The sequence below is a fragment of the Rutidosis leptorrhynchoides genome, chromosome 1 (assembly GCF_046630445.1).
Source record: "Rutidosis leptorrhynchoides isolate AG116_Rl617_1_P2 chromosome 1, CSIRO_AGI_Rlap_v1, whole genome shotgun sequence".
NCBI lineage: Eukaryota > Viridiplantae > Streptophyta > Magnoliopsida > Asterales > Asteraceae > Rutidosis > Rutidosis leptorrhynchoides.
In genome coordinates, this window is record NC_092333.1 from 104,395,908 (window position 1) to 104,402,133 (window position 6,226).

Below are 6,226 nucleotides of genomic sequence, written 5' to 3' on the forward strand. Positions count from 1 at the left end.
CATATGCTTGGCACATGCCAAGACTTAACAGAGAAATTTGATGGACCTGACGGATTTGGACTATTCGTATAACAAGTGCAAACTTTTGGACTATCCATGTTGTCAAAATCAAGTTTGGACTATCTGTATGTTTTTAAGCAGACCACAAGGACTGTCTGTGTAATTTTGTCTTATAAGATTATGACATGCAAAAAGACTTGTATATTAATAAAAATCAATCACTTACGGGGAAAAATAACAATCCCATGTCTACAGTTTTGCATTATTCTAATTCTAAATGACAACCTTAAAAATTATTTATTAGAAAATTCTTTTTTGTTTATACATATAACATTTTTATGAGAATTTTTTGTTTTTTTGTTCACTAAGAGTAATGTTGATTATTTATTGTGTCATGAATTAATATTTTAGCAATTTTTTTTAGAGACGAGTTGTTGGCATCAAATACTCTCATTTGTCATGCAAACACGCTTTTCCAGGAGGAAACTCGAATCAAATTGCAGAAATCCGATCCTTAAACCATTCCGAGGGACAGGTGGACCAGGTTTGAATCCTAAATGAATTCAGAAGAAAACCCCCTGGGGTGAATCTGGATCTCCGTCTTTCAGGCAGATTGATTAATAGGATTGACAGAGCGAGACTTGAACCCATGACCTAAACCCAAGTCCCACACACAAGATGTGAGAATACCAGTGAGGAAAGCCTACATATATACGTTTGAATAATGTAAATTGCAATGTGATAAGTATTTAGTATTATAGCATTCATCAAATGTGTGTTTTGTAAAGTAACCGTTAATATTTGTGCTGAAAATGATTTCTCATCGCAACGCACAGACTAACTCTAATATCATCAGATAAAACGTCTAAAAGGAACACGTCGAACTACCCGCCACAACGTGTAGTGACCATTAGCTTGTTATAGTTCAATCGATAGACATGATAGATAATAAATTAACAACCCATCCTAAACTAAATAATTGTTTCTTTAGCTATGATCATGACCACATCAACAACAACATATTTTGTCAACTATAATGTAATGTAATCTTGAATAACAAAATCAATAAAAAAAGATTCAACCCATACATAATTTCTACATAGAGCTTAACATATCACGTGTTACATTGTTCCTTTGATTCCAAAAGAAAAAAAGCCTTTTGGTGGGCTTACTGAAATGTGAACTTAACCTTAAGGCTTATGTAACATAAGGTCGTGAATGTGAAAAACTAAATGAATTATCATACAAATAAATATGAAAAAACATATTCATACCTGAGAAAGACAAAATGATATTCATCAATACATGATGAGCCAAGACCCGTGTTTAATACAATTCTCTTAAAACAAATTTAACGTCTACACATCGTATGTTTTCAAGTGTACAACGGCCAAAACTTTGTACAACTGGAGTAGTAATATGCCTGAAAAAGCAGAATTGATTATGGGCTTTTGCTATGGGCTTTTGCTATGGGTTTTTGCTCCATTTGAAAAACATTGATATACACGCACACCAGGTATTAATGACTCCTAATCACCACCATCAATCAATACCCTTAATCTTTATCTTAGAATAAGAGCAATAGAAATAGAAAAACGAGTTGGAATTAAGTCAACTTTGGTGGGTCAAAGAACCATTTAACCATGGATTATGGGTCAAAAATAGACCCACAGGCCAGGTACAAAACTGATCCATCACGATATCTCATTCACCACAACATAATTTTGGACAATTAATATACCATCATAACCAGTGGTGGACTCAGGAAAATTTTTCACCGGGTCGAAGTTTTATTTTTAAAACGTAGGGAATTTTTTTGGCAAAATATAGAGGTTTTGGGGCAAAATATAGAGGTTTTTTAGCAAAATTTTTGATTTTTTGAGCAAGATACGAAGGTTTTGGAGCAAAATATGGAGGTTTTGGGGCAAAATATGAATGGTTTGGGGCAAAAGAAAAATTCCACCGGGGGAAAACCGAAAAAATTTGCACTAAAAATTGCAAATTCACTAGGAGCGAGCGCCCCCTGCCCCTTCTTTGGTCCGCCCCTGATCGTAAATTGTCAAGAGTTACTTAACCATATAAAATATAACTCATAAATATCTTATATACACTTACATATTTAGGTCCAAAGTTTAAGAAAAATACACTTGAAACTAATTTTTTCCAACAGTGTACTCAAGCTCAAGTTCCCATTAATTGCGGTTTGCAAGTACTCGTTTACATACAGAACGATCACCTAACATCACCTAACCAATTTGGGGATTTTATCGTTCAAGTTTGCTCCGGCCTTCCAGTTGCGTTTCTTTTTTGAAGGGCATTTTGGGCTTTTAAACCCAGCAATTTTTGGGCCTTTCTTTTATTCCTTCCTTATTGCCATTTAGGCTTTCAATTGGGCTCCTTTCAAGTTTAGGTTCTTCCATTTTTGCTGTCCAATAGGCCTGGTTCTCAATAGGCTACAAAGCCCTTTCATGGTCGATTTGTTTGTTTCTTTCAATTACTTTTAGGTGTTCGTTTATTAGGTCTGTCATTTTTCTGTCGTTGCTCAGGCTCAAAAGCCTCTCACATTGTAATTTCGTTATTCTTCATCGTTTTGATGGAGTTTTTTAATATATTTCTTTTTTCGCCGTAAAAAAAAAAACAGAACGATCTATTCATGTGGGTCCTTAATCTATAGGATGAAATATGAGACGAAAATAGATGATTTATGAGGCCACTCTTAACTATGATATACTTTTACAAATTAACCCAATGTCATATCAGAACTACTTTAGTATTTCCTTCTCATCATTAACGTACCCGTCACATTTCACTACTCCGCATAACTCACTTTCTGCACCATCACATGGACCCACCATATTACTTAATTAAATTGATTTACAATTAATAAAGTGGATTGTAAAAGTGTATATTATGTTAGTGATTTGTGTCACCAATATGATTTAAGTGTAATGGAATTAATTTGTTAACCAAAATAATCTTGATAAATATCGAACAAGTTTGGAAAAGTGTGGAGTGCACACTTGTTTGAACTTATCTTGATTATGACGGGGGTTCGGGGGCAGCGCCCCCGATAGCGGGGTCCAAGGGGTGGCAACCCCTGGCGGGGTCCAAGGGGCAGAGCCCCTGGCGGTTTGACCAAAATAAAAAGCCCGGATAAAACACCCGTTTTTAGCAGTTATGAAACTGCCATTCGGCAGTTTTGGAACTGCCATTCGGCAGTTATAAGACACCCGATTTTGGTTATTTATTTGGTACGTTTTCATAAAATTCATTCACACAAAAACACAGATTCATTGTACAAAATTCTGAGTTTTATCCGATTGAAGATTTCGATAGTACCATCGAAATACTTTGATCTGAAAGTGATTACACGACTCTCAGAAATCCAATTTTGAAACTCATATATACAACATATTACAAAGTTTCTCGCCAATAATAATTATGCTACACATTCGTAAAAATAACGAGGAGCTGAATTTACCAAAGATTGGCTAAACATTGGCAAGACAATGTCATTTTTTTAAAGCAAGGTGAATTTATTAATCAACGAGAGTACACGATAGTGCAATGGGACATAAGACCCCCAAGCACAATAAACCATACACGAACAGAACAATAACTACATGCTACATGCTTGCGGAAATATCAAACAAACCGCGAAAAAAATAAAACAATACAATTACAATTACATACTTGTAAGATACATTCTCGGATCACTAATCCACGTTAGCCAATCAAACTTCCTCCCTTTTAATCTTTGCGATATCCACTCGAATGATTTTATTTGAATCTCGTTCATTGCTACCGGCACACTCCATGATTTATTATGAAATAGTACATTGTTGCAATTTTTTCAAATGTAGTATGCGCTAACACATTCGACCGCTTGCCAAATTTCATTACCGAACTTTGACATGCTAATCGATGAGCTAACATTACCACGCAAGATTTCGTTGATGCTGAAATTCGTAAATTGACCAAGTTTCCACCATTGATAGACACGATTCCATATTTCCAAAGAAAATTTGCAGAAAATCAAACAATGGTCCACACTTTCCATATCGTCATCACATACCGAACATCTAACGAAGTGCAAATCAATACCACGTTTATCAAGTTCGATTCTTACCAGTAAACGCTTCTTGATCGCCCTCCAAACAAATAGTTCTAACTTTTTTTGGTACCAAATAGTTGCTCATGGTTTCATGTACCTGTGAGTCGATTGGCAGGAGCTAGTCATCGATTAATGTAGAAAGCTTTTTAACCGAAAACAGCCCGTTTGATGCCAATGACCATTTCCACTTATTGTTTGATGCAAGACAATGTCATTGGAGCCAAAGTTTGGCTAACCATTGACGAGATCTTTGGCGAACGAATTGTGTGATGAATGACACTCCTCTGATAAAATCATAGGTTCCCAAGTTTTGTTTTGAGGTTACCTAATGTGCAATTACAAGATTATAGACATGTGTATACACACGGATGCCGAATTAAGTTACGTTGGAATCTATCCACGAGAGGTTTGGAGATTACAACATTAGAGTCTGATTTGTCAGCATGGAACCGAATGTCAAGCACACCTTTTCTTTGAATGTGAAGTTGCTAATGATGTCTAGAATTTGATTCGGGTTTGGGTTGACTTGGGCTTGCCTTCTTTTAACAAATTAGCGGATGTTAAAGAGTGGCTCGATGAGTTACAAATGACTACAAACACTTTCATTCAGATTAGAGCTATTGTCATGACGGTCTTTTTGGTCTTATGGTGTTTTCGAAACAGGGTCACATACTCACATTGTTATTCGTATGAGTAATATTTTAGATGTAATTAAGTTGTACTCTTTTGGATGGCTAAAATATAGAGGTTATGTAGTTTCAACTAGAACTCGTGACTTCAAATGCCTTTTGTAATTCTCTCTTAGGGTTTTGTTGGAGAACATTTTATAATATATCAATTCTTTTGCTGTTATATATATATATATATATATATATATATATATATATATATATATATAAAAGTTCAAATAAGAACCCCTAAAAGATACAGAACTGCAAGAACCTAAATATTCGAGGGTATTATAGTAATTTACAGTTAATTTCACTTTTCCCGTCATTTAAATTCTATTTTTTTGTTAAAACATCGACGGTTACAGAAGCCGTTCTTTAGGGTTGCAGTTATTGGTTTCCATGGATTACGCTTGCTTCATCATCATCTATACAATTCTCCATTTTCAATTATTTTCATTGCAACCACCATCAATACAATCCTTCTTCAATTCTGGTGATTCGTTCAGTCTTAAATTACGATGATGGGAGAGAACAGAATGATGTTAATAATCTGAACGATGGTTTACGTTTAGACGCTGCTAGGGGTAGTGATGTTCATCAATTGGAAGCTGTCAATGGTAATCAACAACATTCAACCCCTAATCGAAATCAAGGTAATTATTAATTTTTAATTTTTTTAATCATCGATAGTATTGATCATCGTTTTAATTCAGCATCTGATTTGTTTAATTGTCTTCACATTGATACATTATACCCATGATTGTTCCATAAATGATTTTTGTTGAGTTTAAAAAAAAAAAAAAGCCACGCCTAATGGAACCAGACCAAAATAATTGCACCAATAAAAATCAAAGCCTAATGTAACCATTTTGTTTTGCTACTGTAATATCTCAATTTATGTTATAAGCTGTTTCCCTTTTGATAATTATATATGGTAACTATCTTTTTGTTTATTAATAGATATAAAAATTACAGACCAATATATTTGTTATCTGAAATGTTAGTAATTTTTTTCAATAGGTTCATCCGAACAGGTACCGATACCGATTTGTACCGAAACCGAAATATGTGAAAATCAAGAACCGATACCGGAACCGAATCCATTTCTTTACCGATTTTCGGTACCGGTACCGGTATGGTACCGGTTATGTTTATGTTTTTCGGATAATTTGCTCATGCCTAGCGTTAACTATATTGTGATGTTAACATTACAGTATTGTTTTTTTAAGTCAATTTTTTGTGATGTTAACATTAAAGTAAAGTTATCTTACATACTCAGCAAGTACTTATGTTAAGTGATCATTAATGTTTTTTGATGTCGTGTTTAAATTAATCTTCTCAAACCATGTTGACTTTATAGTACTTTAAAGTATTGTGATAATCCATGTTATCTCTACTTCATGCAAGTGATCACAAACATGTGTTGATGGTAACTTTAGAA